Genomic DNA, 22,804 nt, shown 5'->3' with positions numbered 1-22,804 from the left:
GCTTAAAATTAATTTATTTGTTAACATTTTGTATGTTAGTGATTTGTCAGATTACTGTCTGATGTGTACTTTGAATTATGTGAACAACAGTCTTATACAGCAGATTACACTTTGTCCTAAATACAAAATTTATTTATGGCCAAGATGGTTGACTGTGTCTAAAATATAGTCATGATAAATAGAAAGAGAATTAGATTGTGTTGACTTCAAGATTATTGAAAGACCTTTAGGTTAATAAAATGAACCATATGATGAATATGCATTGTGGATACAGATGAGAAACTTGGGATTTAAAGACTTGGAGATGTCTTTAAATTTTATTTCTTTTCTTTAAAAATGACATGAGCTTTAGGGTTTATAAATAAAAATAAAATCATGACACTTGTCATCCTGAACTGTCTGATATTGAGCAAGAGTTCTTAATGGAAAACTGCATCTTGTCTCTGTTCAATATGTAGGAGAATTGTTTTGATATATTATCTAAACTTTAAAGAGTTTTAGCTAATCTTATGTACCAGAGGGAGAATGTTTGAATAACTCTTCTTAATTTTCCATCAGAAAAAAATTTAGTACTTAAAATTTCCTGTTAAAAAATTATAACTTCTGCATATTTTTATGGGGTGATGAAACAGCAACTTTCATGTTTCTGGAAGGAAAAAAATAAATTGAAAAAATATTTCATGAATTAACTACACTGAAGTAAGAATTTTGATACTATAGAGGCGCAAACATTCAGATGTCAGGTTAAATTTTAAGATGAGAGAGAAAATAGAATAATGAAAGACTTCAAAAGATTGACAGAATAATTTTCTTGGCAATATTCTTTCCTGCAAGCTTCTCTTCTCTCTTCCACCTCACTCAAAGACTTTTGGCTTTAGCCCCATGATTTGTCATTTACAACATAAATACTTGTACAGAAGGCATTAAGTATGGAAAAAGGATGTTAGATCATTCTGTCCTCTTCTCTACATCTTTAAATTTAAGAATTGAGTTAATTGGTTTGTGTGGGAAAAAAGTTAATGTGAATCTAAACTAGCTACAAAAAACTGTGGAGCCAGTATAGTTTGAAGTATTTGTTTTTTAAACTTTTTTTCCAGGAATTAATATTACCCTAAGCACATAGTTAAATTTTCTACCCTTCTGCTTGTCCTTCCTTTTATAGTTACTTAAAATTTTATGACACAACAGACAGTGTTTATTAACTTGTTGTTATTCAATCTGTAGCAAATATTTTTTTCTTTGCCTTCCCTTGAAAGCACGCAGAATTTGTTCACCAAAAATCTTGATTTTCATTTTTAAATTGCAATCATTTGTTTGTTCTTAGAGAGCAAATTCTGGTAACAAAAGGAACAATATTTTTGCCTAGATAAACTTCTGATATGAACTGCTAGATGTGAAAAAATAGCTGTATTTGACTTCCCTGTTTCAGAGAACTTTGGACTGTCAGCAGACTGGTGTTGGTGTACAACTGTCATGTTTTGTTATTCTGTGATAGAGTCTATACTGCCAAATGAGCAAAAGTTCCTTATTAGAAACCAATTTATCACAATTTCTGTGTTCAGACAAATTTCTGATGGAAGATAATGGCTTTATCAGTTTCATTTACTCATTAAGATAACGATTGGGAAATTACAACTATTCTGAAATCTACTGTATGTGTTGTATCATAGCAAAATTTTTGATAGTTTGTCTAGTCCTTGTGTTATTGTTTTCAATACAATACAATTTCAATACAATTTGTTTCAGCTGTGGTCTAGAGCAATCTTTTATCTGGCAAAATATGTGCAGATCAATGAACAGGGATGTTAGTCAGCATGCTATAGACTTCACGTAAGTCTTAGTCATTTCCATGTGTGTATCTGTATGGATTCACTTTCCTCTTCTCTGCATTGAAACTGAAGTGCAGCCTAGTCTCAGTATAAAGCTCTTTTGTCTTTCAAAGCTCCAGGCAAGCATGTTTGTTCTTTCCTCATCTATTGACGTTACAAGAAAAAAATCATTAGCTTATTTGGTAAGCCCTGGAAAGCACAGTCTAAGGAATGTCAGTGTGTCCCTTATTACACCCACAGATAAAGTCCACAGGATGTCTTTGAAACTGTGTTCAATAACCAAAAGGATGTCTTTGTACCGCTATGTCTGCAAAATCCCTTGCAAAGAGGAAATATGCAGTAAAATTTAACAAACCATCAATTTGAATTCTGAGGTCCGTCTAACTAGGATTTATTTGATTGGCTTTGTGTATTACACAGATTTTTATGTGACTGTTTCTTCAATTTAGTATTAAATATGCTGACATTAAAAGGTAATATCAGAGAATATTTTTTGTTTGTTTTTATTTGAAATTGATAAAGATGTTCTGTATTTGTGTATTTTGTTGAATATATTTTTTCTGCATTTGATATTTCACTACATACAACCAGACACTAAAATAACAGACACTTGGACTTGGAAAACCAGACCCTTGGATTTCTCAATTAAGAATAATATTATGAATTTATGATTCTCTTAAGCTGAAATAGGATGTTAGAGCCACTTATAATATCTTGCACAACACCAGAAGAGTAAAAATAGCCTCATTTTTTTTATTTCTTGCAGAAATATGGTACATGTGACATACTTATTAATATGAAGTGGGTTAATGTGATAGGTCATAACAAGCAGCTTTAATGGTTCATAAATATACTCATTGGGGGCAGTTAGGAGACCAGAAAAAATGGATTTTCATGCCTTTAAACACCAAAGGTGTATCTTAATGTTCTGATAAAATTTCACACAAAGTTATAAAATAGGTAATAAGTGAATAGCTGAAGGTTTAGATGCTGTGTGTGGAGTAAGCTTATTCTGTTTACTCCAAAGTTAGCTCAACCTTTTACACTGTGGTTTGGTCTAGAAACCTAGAAAGTATGTGAAGATGTGTTTTGCTGGCTTGTTTTCTGAGATTTTCAACAATTCTGCTTTATTGTGAACAAAGCCTTTCAATGAAATATCTTGCTGTGGCAGGATAGAATAGTCATTGCACTCTGCTGTGCAGGATGCAGTGCATCCAACCTTAACTTGTGTTTAAAAGTATACAGTTTTATATTATCACATAATCATAGAATCATAGAATGGTTAGAGTTGGAAGGGACCTTAAAGATCACCTGGTTCCAACCCCCTGCCATGGTAGGGACACCTCCCACTGGACCAGGTTGCTCAAAGACCCATCCAACCTGGTCTTGAACACTTCTAGGGATGGGGCATCCACAACTTCTCTGGGCAACCTGTTCCAGTGTCTCACCACCCTCACAGTAAAGAATTTATTCCTAATACCTAATCTAAATCTCCCTTCTTTCAGTTTAAAACTGCTACCCCTTGTCCTGTCACTACATTTCCTGACAAAGAGTCCCTCCCCATCTTTCCTGTAGGCTCCCTTTAGATGCTGGAAGGCCGCTATAAGGTCCCTCTCCAGGGAGTCCCTCTCCAGCCTCTCCAGGCTGAACCACCCCAACTCTTTCAGCCTGTCTTCATAGGAGAGGTACTCCAGCCCTCTGATCATCTTTGTGGCCCTCCTCTGGTCTCAGTCCAGCAGGTTCATGTCCTTCTTATGTTGGGGGGCCCCAGAGCTGGACACAGTACTCCAAGTGGGGTCTCATGACAGCGGAGTAGAGGGGGAGAGTCACCTCCCTTGAACTGCTGGCCACGCTTCTTTTGATGCAGCCCAGAATGCGGTTGGGTTTTTGGGCTACAAGCACACGTTGCCAGCTCATGTTGAGCTTCTCATCAACCAACACCCACAAGTCCTTCTCTTCAGGGCTCTCTCCATTCTCCACCCAGCCTGTATTTGTGCTTGGAATTGCCCTGATGCACATGCAGGGCCTTGCACTTGGTCTTGTTGAACTTCATGAGGTTTGCACGGGTCCAACTCTCAAGCCTGTCCAGGTCCCTCTTGATGGCATCCCTCCCCTCCAGTGTGTTGACCACACCACACAACTTGGTGTCGTCAGCAAGTTTGGTGAGGATGTGCTCAGTCCATGTTGCCAATAAAACAACACTGGTCCCAGTACTGACCTCTGAGGAATGTCACTCGTCACTGGTTGTCACTTGGACATTGAGTCGTTGACCACAACTCTTTGAGTGTGGCCATCCAGCTAATTCCTTATCCACCAAGTAGTCCATCCGTCAAATCCATGTCTCTCCAATTTAGAGACAAGGATGTCATGCGGGACAGTGTCAAATGCTTTACACAAGTCCAGGCAGATGATGTCAGTTGCTTTTCCTTTTTCCACTAACACTGTAACCCCGTCGTAGAAGGCCACCACATTTGTCAGGCATGATTTGCCCTTAGTGAAGCCATGATGGCTGTCACCAATCACCTCCTTATTTTCCATGTGTCTTAGCATGGTTTCCAGGTGGATCTGCTCCATGATCTTGCCAGGCACAGAGGTGAAATTGACCGGGCTGTAGTTCCCTGGGTCTTCCTTTTTTCCCTTTTTGAAAATGGGGGTTATGTTTCCCCTTTTCCAGTCTTCAGGAACTTCAACCAACTGCTACGACTTCTCAAATACGATAGATAGTGGCTTAGCAATTTCATCCACCAGCTATAACACATTTTTTTTTAAATTCAAAAGCCTTTTAGATTTTCACTGAAAAAAAAGTCTACAAAAAAATTCAATAAAAACCCACATAAATATTTTAATTGAAAAAGATATCTTTTTATGGCTTTCATAGTAAAAATACTTTTGTTTACCTCTATTTTTTAAGTTCTGGCATGAAGAGTCACTTGATAGGCATTTCATTATCTTTAAAAACATCTACTACAGTGGGGTTTTTTTTTAATATAAGAAATATTAGAAAAGATTAATTTAGCAATAACATATCCTAAGTTCAAATCTGGTTACATTGTTTTTATCATTCTATGAGTCTCAGAGAGCTTTACAGTTAAAATGTATTGCTAAAGAGTATTATTTTCTCACCATGATATCAAGCAATTCTGATGAAGAGCATTTAATTTTGTACATTAACATGTACTTTCTATGACAATTTAAAGAAAAAGGGTGAAATTTGTTCAGCAGAAATAAATGACAAAAATTCCTTACATGTCAGTGAATTTATGACCTGGAAGAAAGAACACTGGGGGTATATTTAGATAAGCAGAATGTGATTAATTAAATAGGACTTGGAGTCTAATGCCTGCAACATAGCACAGGTGAGATGTATTGCTGCAGGTGGTAAAGACTGTGTTTTCATATATTATCATGCATCACTGATTAGATTTAGGTCACTGTATTAGGAAATTATCATTATAGACTTAGATGGATAGTGTGATGCTCTCTTGGTGGTGTTTTGAATCATTATCCTGCTTTTCTAAATGTTGTTCAATACTTCACATTCTCAATCCTGGAACGAATGTTGTATGGGTGGGTTTTAGAGCCCATGCACAACTTGACTGAAGTAAATTTGGATCTTCTTTTACAGAGCTTATTTTAGCTGTAGGGAACCTGTATAAAAAAGTCTAAAGCCTTTTTAATATGTTGAATTATAGCTGTAAAGAAAATCTTTGCAATGACCTGGCAAATATAAATGCCTTTTTGCAAAATACAAGAAGAGGGTTTTGGGTTTTGTTTTTAACTTTGATTTAATAGTTTAATATCTGGACACAAGTTGTAAACATGATCATGTGAACAAATTATTTTCTGGATAGGTTTTCGAAAGGGTTATGAGTTATCATTCAGGAATTATTAGCTTTGTTTTGCTCAATAAAACATCATTCTTCATTCATTTAAATAAGTATGTCAGAATATCAGCTAGGGGAAATCAGTTTATGTGCGTGAATTTCAGGAGAACATTTCTCAGGAAACCAACTCATGATTTTGGTGATTACCTATATTTATACTTGTATTTATTCAAGAACTGTTTATGAAGCTGCTTTCTGCCCTGTGATGTGATTTTGTTGATAGAGTGCCATCCTAAAGAAAAAAGCAACAAGAAATTACAGCAGAGAATAAAAGGAATGTAATGATCAGAACAGGTTTTTATAATCTTAAGATACAAAAAGTCTCGGTGAGAAAGAGAATGATAAAAGAGCCACAAGGGGCAAAATGTGAAAAATCATCTGACAGGTTTAAGGGACAATCTTGCATAAGCATCAGGTGAGACCACTCCAGCTGAACTTTGGCATATGAATACATATACTCTGATTGCAAGATGAAAGGTGAAAATTCTCTGTCTGGCACCTGTATACCTGGAGAATTCACACTGATTGCAAGAAAACCTGTAAACCCTGCCGTGAGAATGCACCACGAGCTTTAGAATTTTGTTGAACGGAAACTGGCATATAGTTGAAGGTAAATAGCAATATCTGTGATGTTATCAGTTACAGGAGCAAAAGACTAAGTGGTTAATTTGTGTGGCATGCACAGAAGACCCTTCCTTAATGGCAACAGGCACCAATTATTATTTACTTACTAGGAATAACTATGATCATGGTACCATAGCCAGAGGTCTCGCTGGATGATTAAATCTTTGCGTTAGAACTGTATTGTAAAAATTTAACGGAGATGGCAGGGCCCAGCTACTTCAAAGTCTTTCAGGTAACTAAACAGGAAATTTTAGTAGGCCCAGAGTCAGGGGTGGTAAGGATGCTGTGACAGTAGCAGCACTGGGAACATGCCACACATACACACGGAGGAAGCCATGAGAAAGAAAGTGAACAGCCTCTGCCATTCTGTGGTGCTGTACGTTCAGCACGCAACCAGTTGAATATCATGGAAGGACAGTGTAGAGCTGTGATTGGTCAAACAATATTTTACTTGGAAAATGTAATCCTTGCTGAGGCTAGATACACAAATTGCAACTGTAAGTAACATCTTTAACGTGGGAAAAGGCAGTGATGAACAAATAGCAAAGGGTCATGTGCTGCACTGCTGAGGTTAATTCCTGTGCTGGAGAGGCCTGTCAGGACTCACGGACATCCTTTTCTAAAAGAAACCTTGTATAGGCAACTTTTCAAAGGTATCCTTTTTCGGAGTCAAATCTGCCTTCCTTTCCCACCTACATTCAGGTACTTGATTTGAGGCATTGGGGAAATAGTGTAGAGAATGACTTTTTTTTTTTTTTTTGGGGGGGGGGGGGGGCGGTAGGGGAGGGAGAATATATATACACACGCACTCTCTTTTATTTCATTTTGCCTCTTCTTTTCTACTGCTAATTCCTTGAATGAGAGGTAATGATGGGCTTTGATAGCATCTTTTCAACAACAAATGTGAGAGGAGAAAAGAAGTCAGCAGCTTTCATAATAACATGGAGCATTATTATGAGATGTTTTCAATCAGATCAGCCAGTCAAGAACTGGTTAAAACTACTTTACTAGACCTTCTTCTTCTTTACCAAATGTAAGTGTCAACAAAGCCCCTTTAAAGAGTGAAATTTCTGTAAACACTGAGGCACATAGTTCCAAGTAATGGAATACTGTATTCCAAGTATGGAACACAGCTATAGCAGATCTGATGATCCACAGCGTATGGTGAAGGTGCTGGCTTGCACTCTCAGGTTTCATGAGGCAGGGAGAGGAATTGTGTAGGTGGTTGATAAAGAAAGGAAAGAGTAAAAAGGCAATAAGGATGTATCACAGGCTGTACAGTGGAAATTAGTGATGAGGGGATGTTTTAGTTCACTGAGACTGCTCTGAGCACCAAAACTATGCAACTGCTGCACCATGGGGCTTGCTGAACCTGACCCAGCATGGTACTAACAAAGCTGTGCTGGTTGTGGAGGTTATTCTGCTCAGGTACAATGCACTATACTATGTGGGCAGGCTAGCTCCTCTGAAGTGGCCTGGGGGATACCTTCCTGCAGTCTTTCCTGCCTATTTGTGTTGGGAGAATCAGCTATAAATATGACCTAAGACTTCCTTGGGCTGTAGAAATAGCAAAAAGGCCAGCTGTGTTTCAAGAAAACAGGATTTTATGTGCATTACTTATTTATTTAACTTACTAAGATTGCAACTACATGCCCCATATAATCAAGTTTATCCTGAAGAGGAACAAATCTGAAAGGGCTCCAGGACACTGCAGAGGTAATATTAGTTTAAGAATCTGAAAAGGCTTTGTACTATTTTCCTGAAAAAGAAATCACCTTTTGTTTCTCTTATTTTATTGGGATTTTGATAGGTGATAAAGCCATTGTTCTAAGGGTATGTAATATGGGCATGGAAAGCAGCAATACCTGGGTGGGCTGAACTGATGGAGCTTTTACGGTAAGAGAAACCAGCTGAAACCTGACAGGTTGTGGTAACAATACAGTGCTCATTCTCTGGTTTAGGATTCTTCCTTGGAGCAATTTTTGTAACTCTTTGGCAGTTTCTGCAAGATCAGCACCTAGGATCTTGTCCTGGTAAGGATTTGGGAGGGAATTAGGCTGTAAATCACCTTTTTATTAAATCAATCAGTGTGATTAAAAGCCTCTAACACTGGTCATGTAGCGTTAGCTGAAGTTTACACAGTGGTATCAATGAGTCCTACATCTTCTTCTCTTTGGACGTAACGCTACCCGTAGATAGGTGGATGCAACTGTGACTGAAGCTTGTGTAAATTGTTGTAATTAGCACAGGCTGTGTCCCATTGCACTTGCTTAGGTTATAGCAAGCACAGATGCCCACTATCACACTTTGGTTTTATTGTCTTTTAAATCATACCAAAATTTGACCAAAAAAAAATTATTATTTTTTTTTTTTTTTTTTTTTTTGTAAGGGGATTTGCTCTGCAGGCTGCAGAGGCAAATATTGATTTTCACCCTTACAGGGTACATAAGTCCAACTCCCTTACAAGGAAATAACAAAAGGAAATAGGAATCTATACAAGACATTTTCCAGTTTATGTCTGCCAGGTATCTGTTACAATAACAAAATAGTATAGTGAAAACACTAGATTTACTGACATATTTAAAATAACAAACTTGGACATGTGATAAGTAAGCTGTTATTAGAGACCTCACGAGGCTTCAAACAGCTGGGAAGACTTTGCTTACATTAAATACCTGAGATAACTCATGGCTATAAGAATTCTAGTACCTGCACTGAATCTGGGTATTAAACTTTCCATTATTAATTATTTTTAAATGTTATAATCTTAGATTTTGGACACCTGGGCATAATCAGATGAGTGTGATAACCCAACCAACACTTTCTCCAAGTCAGTCCTAAAAGCTTATTTTCACACATGCTGAATAGTACCAGGAGCAAGATGGTCTTATTTTTGTCTTGTGTGCGTGTCTTTTTTTCATCAGTGTTGCTGGGTTCAGCCCTCTTGACAGACATGCTTTTTGCCAACTCAAGATGTATGACTTTGTCTCTAGGCAATTCAACAGGTCCTTGCACTCCATGAGCTTCTGACAGGCCTACCGATATTTAAATCAGAAAAACTACCCTTTGTGATAAGCAGGAGATCAGAATGGCGTCATTATTATGGTTGAGTATGAGTTGAGAGAAGAATGGTATCTGTTTTGGTTGCCCAACTGTGAAAATAGTATCTTTTTTAGGATTTGAACCCGAACCAGCATATTAAATGTTAAAAGCCTTGATAACTGTGGCAAAAGAAAAAGTTGTGGATTTATGTTTTTATGTGACTATCGTTGTACAGTGATAAACTATAAAGATTTATTTTTGAAATTTTGAGCCAAACACATTTATAAAATCTCACTTGTTTTTATGATTTTTTAAAAACTTTGGTTTCTGAAATGTAAATCATTTGCAAACCTGACTTATGTAACTAATTAAACAGAGTGTATGTCTTCCTTATGACACTGAAGGAAGAAGTCAGCATTCTTTGATGAGCATGTCATTTAGTCATTACATATTTTAGTTATGTAGGGAAGATAATGTCAAGATTTGAAGGATGTCTATCACTTACTATAACTAAGTATTCCAATACCATGAGGAAAGATGTCTTGAGTCAGGGCCCCAAGAAGCCTTCAAATTCTAAGATTAAAAATACTCTTGGAGCAATTCTTTTACACCATCTGTTTTTTGAATTGCAGTTTGGCTGCATATGAAAACTTTTCTCTGTGGCCCTGAGGATTCAGAACTTTTTAAAGAAATTTAAAAGGTTTTCCCACGTTTACATGAACCTCGTATCTGGGATCCAAAAAGAAGTTTTGTAAGATTAGCTATAAAATTGCAGTAATACAAAAATGTTAGTGGTTAGTATTTCTACTTGTAATATTTGGAATGTGACTTTCTCAGAGCAGTAGACCAGATTGAGATGTACAGTCTCAAGCTTTACTGCATTAACAATATGGCCTGTGTTATTCACTAATATTAATAGATAACTGTACCTGTAAAAATTTGTTAATGAAGAATACTCATCATGAGTCTCCTTGAATGGAGAGATTAGCCATTCAGAGAATACATTGTTCCTGGTTATGCCAGTAAAAAAATATGTGCTCATTTGTTTTCAATAAAAGTAAATTACTTCCCTGGATACCAAGAGCTTCTAATATTCTCCATGTAAACAGGTGAATAATCTTTTATCCTAGGCAAAAGAGTCAGTGAAAACAAAATCAGTTATGCTCTTTGTTAACAACAACAAAGTTATAACATTAGTATAGACATTGCTATATAAGTTTCTAAAAAGTTAGTACTGAAAGATCCCATGGACTGACCTCCTGGAAGGTCAGTATGATCTCTAGAGTAGGGTGGGAAGTGCGGGAGTGAGTATAGAAGTTATTAGTCTATTAAATGACGACTCTTCCAAATTTAAGTCTGTTCTTCCATAAGGCTGTGACCCATAAACTGTTTGTAAAGCATTTTAAATTAAAATTACTTCTTAAATGTTTTATAGATATAGCATTAATATGGTTGCGTATCTTTGGAGATTAATAGCTCTACAATTACCTGAAGTAACCATGGCAACAGAGTAAATTTCCACTGGGCACCAGTTACTCACTAATGGTTGCTGTAATTACAAAGAAACAAGATAATAAACTATTTGTTATCCTTTGACTTCAATACATTATTGCCACACAGAGTTGAAGGACTCAGGAATTTCAAGCTTTTTTTCCTTGCTGCAACACATCAGACTTCTCAGTAACTGCTCTGTAGTCTGCCCTGTCTTTTCAGCACAAGTTAATACTTTAATGAATAACACAGTATTTGTTGTGAATTGTATTAGACTATTTTGCATTCTAGAAACATCAAACAATAAGACATGACAAGGTCATGAGGCTGAAATAACATTGCTTTGGAAATTCTAAAGCTGTGATTCAGACAGGGACATCTCTGCTTGATGCCTCTCTCCAAATTTTTTTGATAATTCAAGCATGACCTGAAGCTCTCTGTGTGCATGTGTGCATGGTTCTGTGAGTTAGTTTGTTTCGATGTAGACTGTACAAAAGAAATCTAGTTACAAAATGTGTTATGGATATTTAACAGTTCCTCTTTGGAGCTTTGTCCTCTCTAAACATCACAATTTAAGCTCTAGCTGAAGCACTGGGAGGAAGGCCTTTTCTGATCCCTGTCAACTGATAGAAATCAATATTAGGAAATTCTCTGATATGCTTTTAACCTGTTTAATTATTTTGATTGTCACACAGCTTATTGCACTCGGAAAACAACAGGAAATAGCTCAATGTCAAATAGGATCTTGTTCAGCAAGATGAACTAGCCTCAGATGACTGATAGTTCATTGGTCATACTAAACTGTATGTGAAGGCAAATGTTAAGGGGAGTTGTGTTAGAGAAGAAAATGACATGTTTTTAACTAAATGTTAATGGACTAATGTCTGTGTCATAATGACAATCCCAATGAGACAGAGTTAGAGACACAGATGTGTCCTGTTTGAGAAATCTTAAATTATCTATGTGCTTTCAGAACATCCTCATAGTCCATGGCTTTTGGCTGTGGGTTTGTATGTTGTTTTTTATTTTGGTTTGGGTTTTTTTTTTTTTGTAAATCAAATACACTTGGTATAAGCCTTAGATGGGAAATTGTTTAGTTCCTTCATTTTCTTTGTAATCCATTATTTCAACTATGATTATGTGACAATGTTTTTCTATTTTTTTTTTTTTTTTTTTGCTTTTCTATTCATTTTTATTCTAGCATAAGCTCTGGAAAAAGAATGAAGTCTTAAACATGAAATACCACAATCATTACATGTCAGTGTTAATATGATGAATCATATTTTTGGTATCTGAGAACTGTGACCATGGTCTAGGTTAGCTAAGGAAGCGACTATTACCCTTCCTTTCTGATTCCAAACTTTCTCTTTGTATTTAAAAATATCACAGTGAAAAAGAAGCTGTTGGCAGAAGCTGTGTCAAAACCAGCCACCAGCTTCAGTACAGGTAGTGACCTTAGTGCAGGGTAACTCCATACTCATACTTTGCTGAACAGAGGGCTCATCAGGTGAAGACTTCAATAGAATAGCTTGGAGAGAGAGGAGCAGAATCACGAATAAAAGCTCTGCTGGAGCTGGAAAAGAAATTCCTGTACTGGGGATGATGCCTGTTAGAAGGACCATTTACCCTTTTTCCCATTTTGATGCCATTTTAACAATTACTCTGAAGATGGTAGTTACCTTTCCTCAACAGGTTGCTGCCTTGCTTCCCAGGCTGCTATCACCTGTGGCAAAGCACTGTTATTTGCCTCCCATCGGCCTTGGAAATCTATTAGTACAGAAGAGCTGCTTGAGAAGCTGAACAAACTCCCAAAACTTCTGTCCAACAGCAGCTGGAAGTATAGATGGCTCTTCAGATACTCCCTTTTTCTGCAGACATCCCTTGCGGTTTAACTAGTTCCTGAACATCACAGTCTTTGCATTGATTCCTGTAGTAATTTGTAGCTCTCTGATCTGCTTCTGTACATGAGCCCCACCTCCATTTGGGCAGGGCTTTCACTTAGCTCCACACCTCCTTTCTCTCACATGGTTCAGTACCACAGGTATTTTTCTGGAGTGGAAAGGGAAGAAGTCTTTCTTTCTGAGACTGTACAAGCACTTGTGAGTTACTGATATTCACTAGAGTTTTTCTTTATCTGAAACACTTTATCTTAGTGTCTTTTGACTTCTGAAGTCTGCAGAGGGGTGTATGTGTCTGCTTGGCTCATTTTCATCCTAGCCTGAAGTAAGCGCTCAGACTGGAGTCTGAAGTGGGAGAGCTGTAACTCATCTCTGCCTTCCCATATTCAGTAAGTGCAAGCTGATGAGAAAAGTCTGGTATCATCTGAAAGACACTCTGTCAATTGATAGGCTCTTATCTGAAAAGTTTCAGAGTGCCAAAAGAAGTGAGATGCGGAGCAGAAACTATGCTACAAGTCTACCTTTTAGTAGAACCAAGCAGAAGTTCTTATTCCAGGGCAAATAAGCTACTTACCAAAGGCCAGAACTCTTTGAAAGACTAAAATAATAAAGAGAGAAAATAATTAATATTTATATTTTGTATCATCTATTGTAATAGCATGACTGCTGTAGAATGATGTATCAACATTCATCCAGGAAGAGAAGAGGTTTTTTTCTCCTATAATGTACAGTGTCCAGATAGGACCTGCCTAGATAGGACCTGATGAACACAGCAGGTGACCTCAGAGGAAGTGCTGTGAATTCAGTGACAGAGGTCAGTAGTGTTAAAATAAGTACATCTTTCCGGGACTAGTAAACCACCACCAACAACAACAACAAAAAAGGTGGGGCCAGGGGGAGGATGAAGTCCCAGATCACCCTCCCCAAATAATGTCACAAAGCAAGTAAAAATGGAGAACGTAGAATAAGGAGGATCCTCAGTATCTCATGAATCACTGGAGACTTTCTCCTGCTGAAGACAGATGCAGACACGGTGCTCCCAAGCTCTCCATGACATGTAGTTCTCACATATGTGTTGGTGTGTCTTACTTGTATACCCTGAGATAAACTGATGGCCAGATTTATGGTCAAGTGGGAATTTTTCTCTGTGCTTCCCAGGAACATATTAATCAGATTGCTAATGCAGAAGTTCTTGGACACCCCTGGATGTCCTCAGTCTCTTCTGATCTCTTCCAATGGCACTGTACAGCTACAGCTTCTTGGAAAAGTTTATGTACCTGTAAAATTATGAGAATGGAAATAAATGATATGAAGACCCTTTTACACTGGGCATTTATTATATAGTTGTGTTGCTGAGGACTGGAGGTGATTGTGATTCTGTGGACAAATGCATGTCTACTTCAAGTCTATTCTTTCTGGCAATACTGAAACAAATGACTTGCAGCTATATTTGTGGTAAAGATTCCTCACACTTTCACTCCCACTTACTTCCCAGCATATCTGTAAGCTACCTTCTTTTCTTTTTTATTTTTTTTCTTGTGGAAAATCGTATCCATGAACTCTTCTCAGAAGAATTACAAGAAATGTGTTGCTATTACTGGTGCTGCAAAATACATTTGAAAAGAAAAAATACCCAACAAAAACATTTTTAAAATATATGAACACGCACATGATAACATTAAAACTAACATTTCCCACTCGAGAATGTTTGATACTATCCAGTCTATAATATCATGCAAACAAAACTTTATGCATTTATTTACATGTCTGTATAGTTGTTACTCTCAAAACCTAACCACCCTCTTATAATTTCCTCTTATAGTACAAGCTGTTAGCTTGTATTAGTTACTGTCATATAACTTTGCTACTATTTTAGTATGTTGCTAGAGTACTATTTATCTTGCAGTTGACATTTATGTCATCCCTTGATTTTTAAGGGATTGACTTATGTGTACCCATTGCATACAATAGCTGTTCCCAGAGCCCGTTGGCTTTTTTTGACTTTCTGGGTTCTTCAGCTGCAGAACTGAATCAATCTTCTCTGGCACACAATGTATGCCGTAGATTTTAAGATGAAACCTGTCTCTACGGACTTCCTGAGTACAGAATAAAAACAGGCTGGATTCTTCCAAGTATGCTGGTAGCACTGAGCTTTTGGGCTACATGTAGGGAAAGGCAAGCTTTTTCTCTCACTCTCCGCCTACTCTCTTCCCCCCAAATTCCCCTCCCTATCTACTTGGATGTTATTGTGTGGACAGGACTGTCCCTTTTCCAGAGGTGAAAGGAACATAAGGTGGCAGCGAGGTCCAAAATGGCTTGTTTTGTGTTCCTTGCTAGTTCCTACCCCATCAGAACCTCCTTCTTCACACTGTTTTCCTAGGACTGATGGATGTTTCTGCCAATACCACAGTGCTAATGCCCGCCTTGCTTTGGCACCTTCACCAGTGGTGAAGAAGCTCATCTACATCTCCTACCCTTCCCAGTTAGCCCTGGAGTAGGGAAAGTCATTCACGTAGCTTTGCCCCACCTCTGGGAAGAGAGGTGAGGGTAGAGGCATAGCCTCGCTGTGCAGAGAAGAATGGGATCAGCCCAGGCTGGGAAATATAAAACTGCCTTCACAATATTATGTCACCATAGCAGGACTGGTGTCTAGCAATTTTAATTCTTTATCTGGCAAAATATGAAGTTTAATCCATGATGCGGTTGTATTACAGGTATACTTATCATCTGTTACTAGATTCAAGGTGCTATAAGGAGAGAAGCTAGATTTCTGTCCCTTTATATTCTGGAGTGAGTATCACTTGTTAGAGGATATGAACAAAAATTTAACCATTGCATTTGCTGAGAGTGACCAACAGCAGATGCTTGGGGAGAAAATCTTGGGAACAAAGAAAATGTACAAGAATTTTTCTCCTCTATATTCTCCTTCCAATTAGTAGCTGAAGGACTGCATGAAGCAGAGCTGAATCTAGATCACTGGTTTTATTAACCGCTTATAGGCATACTAATGAATGATGGTGCAAATTGCTTTTTAACATAACTATACTGTTGGTTGCAACAACTCCGTCTCATCTTCAAATTTTATTCATTTTAGGGTAAGTTTCATGAGACTTCATGTCTCTGTTTGTTTTGCTGTTGCAAGAAGTTCTAACGCATTCTGGAAGGAAAAGAGTACTACTTGTTATTTGTTATTTTAAATACTGTGTGCTCATGATATCCAGCCTGACTGACGTTCTCATGCAGGGGTGGAATGAACTGTTCCTTTCACAGAAGTATGCATTTCTAATCATTCACTGTGCTGAGGATGAAGACATCAAATAAATTATACCCATCTCTGCACAACTAAAGTTCTTGTCCATCAGCTTCAATAATATAAAGTTGTACTGCGTGACCTGGAATTGATTTATATCAGTTAATTTTAGTACCAAATTCTTTACTTTCTCTATAAGCCTTGTAGTGGGTACCACCATAATTTATATCACATATGCTCCAAATCTATATGTAATTCATTTCCTGTAGCACTCTCAGTTTCTCATTTGTTCTGTTTTGTACATTCATACATGAACAAACAGAATCTGCCCTGTGGTAAGTAAGATAATGCCTAAACATGGGCATCAAATGCCATTTCAAATACCCCAGGGTATCCATCTGGCCTCCAGCTGCTGCTTTGGAAAGGCATGGGTCTCTGTCATGTGCATACTCTGCATATCTGTGTGGATGTCTCCAGTATCTTAGGATATTTAAAATGTCAATAAACACCTATGTTTAGAGCAACTGGATGCAATTTTCTTTTATTGTCCTAATCTTGAACTGAGACATTTAGGGTAAGCATAAAGAGAAGTCTTTTCAGATTTTAAATAGGTGTTAGACAAACATAATTTGTTATTTTAGTAACCACATTACTCACTGTTTGAAAATATCTGCAGTATGGAGATTGAGCAGATAATGGCTTCATTTCCCACAAACCTTACATAGTTTGATACAGTGTGCATTCCTCCTCTGACTGCCAACATACCATTCAGAAATTATCTTTTGTTATTTCTGATTTAGTTGTTTATAATTCTCTGGTTTGGGTTGTTTTGGGTTTTTTTCAGCTGATATTTATTCTTTCTGTTGATTTCATTTCAACCTTCTATTTCATTTGTCTCAGTGAAATACTTACCAGTGACAAATTTCTTGTTTAATTTTACAAATGCATACTTCTTCTCAGGGAACTCTCAGTATGGAAAGTTCAAATGGTTACTTTCCCTCTTTCTACTTTACTGAGAACAATGTAATTCATGTACATCTGTGTAGTATTTTTTTTTCCTTTTAATAGATAATTCAAATGAAATGCAAATTAAAAAAAAAAAAAATCTGAACTCCCAACTCTAGCACTTGAAACTAATTGTATAAATTAATGAAATAAGGATTGATCCTATGAAACTGAGTCTTTCAGTAAAGCCAAATTCTAACGGTGCATTCTGAAGTTTTTGATTCACAACAGTTAACTGTATTATAGTGTACAAAAAGTGCTTGACTTCCATTCACCTAAACATACCGTTGAATCCATGCTGACTGCATTAGGATTCATAACAGATAAAACAGCCTATGTGGAGCAGCTCAAAGGATGAAGACTTAGTTTAAATAATTTTCATTTCAGTTTAAAAAATGAAATTAATATCAAGCCACTGAAATCTGGTGAAATGACAGATGTGTAGCTGCTATCAAGCTTTGTAATGAAAACAGCTTCACTAGAGTCAGAATATTCTGTAAGCAGCAGTTGTGAAACTTAACAGCATAACCACTTTTCTCCACTTTTGTCGAGGCACTGAAATAGCAGTGCCTCATAATAACTAAATTTTTATTAAAGGTTTTCATATAGGAAAAATCCAAGGTTGTTGATTTAATTTAACAGATTTAATTTTTTTAAATAAGACTCACCACTATTCTAATTTAGGAACTGTTACAGATTGATCACTTTAATATGCAGTTGGCCACTACTACACGTGAACTTGCAGTTTTCCAGTCATTCCACTTCTTTTCCACCACCTAAGATGTAAAGAGAACAACTTCACTGGAAGGCATCTGGACAAGTGTGCTCCATAACCTCACAGGGAACTGAAATTACAGTTTGCATTAGGAGCGGTGATGTTTTAGATTAATGCGAAATGTAACTTGATAAAGGAAGCACACGCAGAATGAGGTAGTTGCAGAGCAGCATCTTCAGAATATCAAGGTACAGGTTTAAGGATTTCTTCAGAAGAATGTGAATTTTCAAGTTCAGTGCACAAAGGACCTGTCATAAAGCAGTTGTTTATCAGAAGAAGTCCTCCTTGACTCTAGTGTAAGGCATTAAAAATTCAAAAGGATCCATTCTGAATTAAAAACCTCATGCATTTTACTTTATTTTCTTCTCTAAATAACATTTCTGGCTAGTTAAAGCTGCATTTTGAAAGGCTTATAAACAGCTGAGGTCACAGACACATTGCTTCAGTGATGTTTAGCTAATGTGCTAGTTTAACACTCAGAGTTGTTAAATGTTGCTGGCTGTAAACTGGGAAGGAGAAGGGAGAATTGCTTTCAGTACCAGATTATTACTTTATATCTACAATAAGTAAATGTGTCCTTAGGCTTAATAAAATGTAATTTATTCTTTTATGCCATGGATATGGATTGTCTTCAGATGAATGGTGCCAGAACTAGTCTACGAAACATCCTTCTATAGAGTTTATAGAAGATTATTTATTTAGTTTGATTTTGGAGTGATTTTGGAGCAGGATCCTTTTAACAGCCATTCAGCGTTTCAAAAAATCTGAAGGACTTGGTATGCAATAAAGCAAAGAAGCTTTTAGGTGACCACATCATACTTACAGTATATCTGGCTCTGAAAAGGATGTCCATTAGTAGACAAATGCTTATGTTCATGACTTCAAAAACTCAGTACACCAAACATTTCAGGAGCACAAGTCAGTATTTCTTTGTCTGTATTTTGACATCATTGGATGCAGCTACAGCTCTGCTGTCAAGATAATGTAATCACTTCGTTCTGTGATGTCTTCGAAGGAGTAGAAGAATGGATGGCGCTCTGCCTCTATGTTTTTTTTCACTGTATCTTTTCCCTTTCATCCCCTTTGGTTAAGTAGTTCCTGTAAAGAAAAATGAACACTTTCGCCCTATACTAACCATGAGACTGAACTGCTGGTCTTTCCTTTACAGACTGAGGACATTAAATGAGCTGCATTTTCCTATTTTGTTTTACCTTTTTAATTGCAAAAGAGTCTGTAAGCCTTTTGAACAATGCTTCATTGTGAAATTTGAAATTTTCCTTCCACTTATCAGTCTACAGTTATACATCTGGAAAAAAAAAAAAAAAGGACATTCTAAAAGTATTCTGTAATTGCTCAGCTAAGAGAGACTTTTGAAACGGATCTCAAAATAAGTTACTGTGTTTATATATTAAAAAAAAAAAAAAGAAGGAAAAAAAAAGGATTGGCACAAAGGAAAGATGAAGAAAATGAAGGCTCACACATGATTTTCCATAGTTAGGCAAGCTTATTATGTATTCTTGAAATTCTACCATGTACTTCTGTTTTAAGCATCCAGAATATACTAAAAATTTAGTTAAGATGGTGACAGATTGAACACAATTTCCTGAGTCAATCATGGGTTAAAATTATGCATGGTAACCTAACCACACAGAAAATAAAATGTGAAAAGGCCCAAAGGCACAGTTCTCCCACTGCTCTTTAACTACCTTGTTAAATGATTGTTAAAAAATTATGAAAAAAAGATTATTAAATTAGTGAAATTATTTTTAAAAATGTAGGCTGCTTTGTATTCTCTGAAGTGGTCTACACTGTCCTATTACAGGGACATTTTGCCTAAGCAAAAGTAACATTTTTCCTATGATGGTGCCCAATAACGTTGTTCCTGGATGAGGATACCCAAGTTAATTCTTGAAGATAAATAACGTATCCAAGAACTATTCAGTGTGGTTTCCCAAAATCTTTTTGTCTAAGCTGGAATTTATTTAACCTGGGATTACTAGCTGTATTACTTTCTGTATTACTGTATTACTTTCTACATTACTTTCTCTTCACAGTGTGTTGCATTTAGGTTTATCAGCCAGGTTCTCAATGACCATTGAGTGGAGCAATTAAACGCTCAATGTCTTAAACTAGAACTAAGATGTAATTCCCTGTAATGGTAATGATACAGTATAAGCATATGCGGCAGTACAGTACCAGATACCAAGAGTGCTCAGTTCTGCATATCTGGTTGTCAAAAAAAGAGGCACTTGTACAACTCAATGGCAGTTGTTACAGTGTTATATGCAGATTCTAGATGTGCCTCCACCTATGCTACTAGTTATGGTCAGCTACAATGTTTCTCCACATGGTTTAATTATCTGATCTCTATACAGTGTTAATCAGTTTTTCCACAGAAGTATTCACTTTAATTTGATGGACTACTCAACAAAGTACATTTTCTTAGAAAACCTTTTCATTTCCTAGAGTAGCCATTTTCAGACAAACTGTTCATCTGGATCACCCACTTGGGTATATTTTTCTTCAGATGAGATAACAGTTTTTTAAGAACACTAATCAGCCAATGGTGATTTGTCTGTAGCCTTGAAACCTCTGGTTTCATTCTGCCCTTACACTTTCAAGGCTTCTGCTACCATCTTGCATTCATAATTTGGGAACCCTTGGTAAAATCACCGGTTTTTCTTCAAATGTCTTTAAGCTTTGCTTTCCTGGTTATGTAGCTAATGGTTTATTAGCACAACCCAGCAAAGCATACCTCCTTATTTTAGGTCTATTAAATGTTCCATTCAACATGAACTAAAAGACATATATAAATTGTAATATTCGATTTATAATCGTAAATTCGATCAATGCCTATAAATACCTAAAATGTGACTGTGTCAAGAGGGTGAGGCCAGTCTTTTTTCAGTGGTTCCCAGTGACAGGACAAAAGGTAATGGCCACAAACTTGAACATAAGAAGTTCCATCTAAACATGAGGAGGAACTTCTTCACTTTGAGGGTGGCAGAGCACTGGAACAGTCTGCCCAGAGAGGTGGTGGAGTCTCCGTCTCTGGAGACATTCAAAACTCACCTGGACACATTCCTGTGAAATCTGCTCTAGGTGGACCTGCTTTGGCAGGGGGGTTGGACTAGATGATCTCCAGAGGTCTGTTCCAATCCCATATCATTCTAGGATTCCGTGATTCTGTAAGACCTAGATGAAAATAATGGTCTGTTACTGCTTGCTAACAGCATCTCTTAGTTATGGTAGCATTGCTAGAACATAATTAAATTTACTTTACAGCAGGCACTGTGACTGCTGTAAGTTATTGTACTTTACTGTTCTTGTACTTTCTAAAATCTGCTATTCAACAGAGGGATAGTGAGTTCTTCCTAGTGTTTGAAGGTCTGAATGTTTTGTGACTTATTCCAGCTTTTAACAAGCTTAATTTTATTAACTTGACAAAGGTTGTTTTAACTTCTGCTATATGAGAAAAATCTTTTTGGACTCAGTTGGAGTGGCAGCTGAATTCAGCAGGATGCTATGTCCCTGTTGTCTGAGGTGCACAACGTGAGATGCTGTTGAACTCTAGCTGAGAACAGCGCTGTATCAAAGAGAAAGATGGTTCTGGCCTGTACTATAGCAGCTCTCTTTGTACATGATATTTCTAGGACCAGCAATAGATTATAAACTCACACTGTTATTGCTGAGCATAAGAACGTCTGAAGTTCCCATCAGTCTTAAGGGATACAAAAGGATATTTCGTATCTGCTGGTAAAAGATACTTGTTCTTTCCATGAGCTCTTCAAATGCTGCTGAGTGGAAAGATGAATTCGATCATTCCTTGAGAGTAATATTTTGAAGGTTACCTCCATACCTATAGACCAACAACAGTTGTTGTGTTTATTGGGTGGAAGAAATTTATTGGATCATCTTGCTATTTGAGCAGTGAAGAATAATTTCATTGCTTGGAAGATTGTAGGCTGGCATTTTTCTTGCCCTTCATTCTGTCAAAAGAATTGGGAGCAAAGCACAGAGAGCTTCCAAAGTTTTGTGTTGAGTCTCTTGTATCTTCATGGGGTCTTAACTCTTTATCACACATAATTTTTTGATACTCCTCTTCCATGGTTGCTCACATAGAGCTTTTGCACCCAGATTTTTGCTGGCAGAACTGTGAAATTGGCACAGTAGTTAATGTGCCACTTGTCACTATCAAAGCACTGTTTATTTCACTGGATATCAGTTTTGTATGAAAGCTGCTATACAAGACAGCTGAACAAAATACTTTATGGGAGACAGACAGACATACGAGAAGAAGTATTTATGATGAAATTCTGGGGTATTTAGATTGCTGTCCCCACTTCTCCTCGCTAGCTTCTGCTTGATATATATGCAGAATTTCAAGCATTTTTTGCATTTTCTGGAAACCACTCACAGTGGACTTAGTGCCTCCGGGTGCTACATTAACAAGTCTATACTGTAGGAATTTACAATGAACTAGATATTCTCTTTTCCTTGGTTGTTCATATGGAGAAACGCGAAAACATTGAGGGGTGGATTTTGTGGTGGTTTGGGGTTTTTCCCTAGTAAAAATAGATTCCATTCTCCAGTCACTGAAATAGAATTTTAGCATACTTGAATTTGTCTTCAATGGACCTCAACTATAAATATGATTCACCTATACATATGAATTTGGTGGACGTACGAAAATTACATTCTTAGTGTAGTTTTTGCAGAGTCTCTGTAGGACTGCAGATCCTCGATGTCACCTTGAGGGAATTCATCAAAATGTGTTCTAATTTGGCTGGCCTGGTTGCCAAGGTAGACGTGTAGTTTTCAATCTTTGAACATTTTGTTGATCGAAGTAAGAACAGAGTGTCGATTTGTAACTTTTGACAGCTTCAGCAATGGACTTTTCTGTCAAGCAGTGTCATGTATAGAGGAGAGAGCAACAAGCACAGCTGCTATCCTTAATTTATTTTGATAAAACACTTTTACACAGGTGGTCAGTGCTAGAAACTGAT

General features: G+C 37.1%; 1 protein-coding gene across 1 annotated transcript in view; it reads left to right on the top strand.

The window, feature by feature from the left end:
• The window catches only part of GRM8 (glutamate metabotropic receptor 8), a 344,093-nt gene that overhangs the window by 245,693 nt on the left and 75,596 nt on the right, over positions 1-22,804 (top strand). The window lies entirely within an intron of this gene.

This window comes from Numenius arquata, chromosome 2, assembly GCF_964106895.1.
Source record: "Numenius arquata chromosome 2, bNumArq3.hap1.1, whole genome shotgun sequence".
NCBI lineage: Eukaryota > Metazoa > Chordata > Aves > Charadriiformes > Scolopacidae > Numenius > Numenius arquata.
The sequence above is the reverse complement of the archived record's forward strand: the minus strand, read 5'-3'. Positions and strand labels throughout refer to the sequence as shown.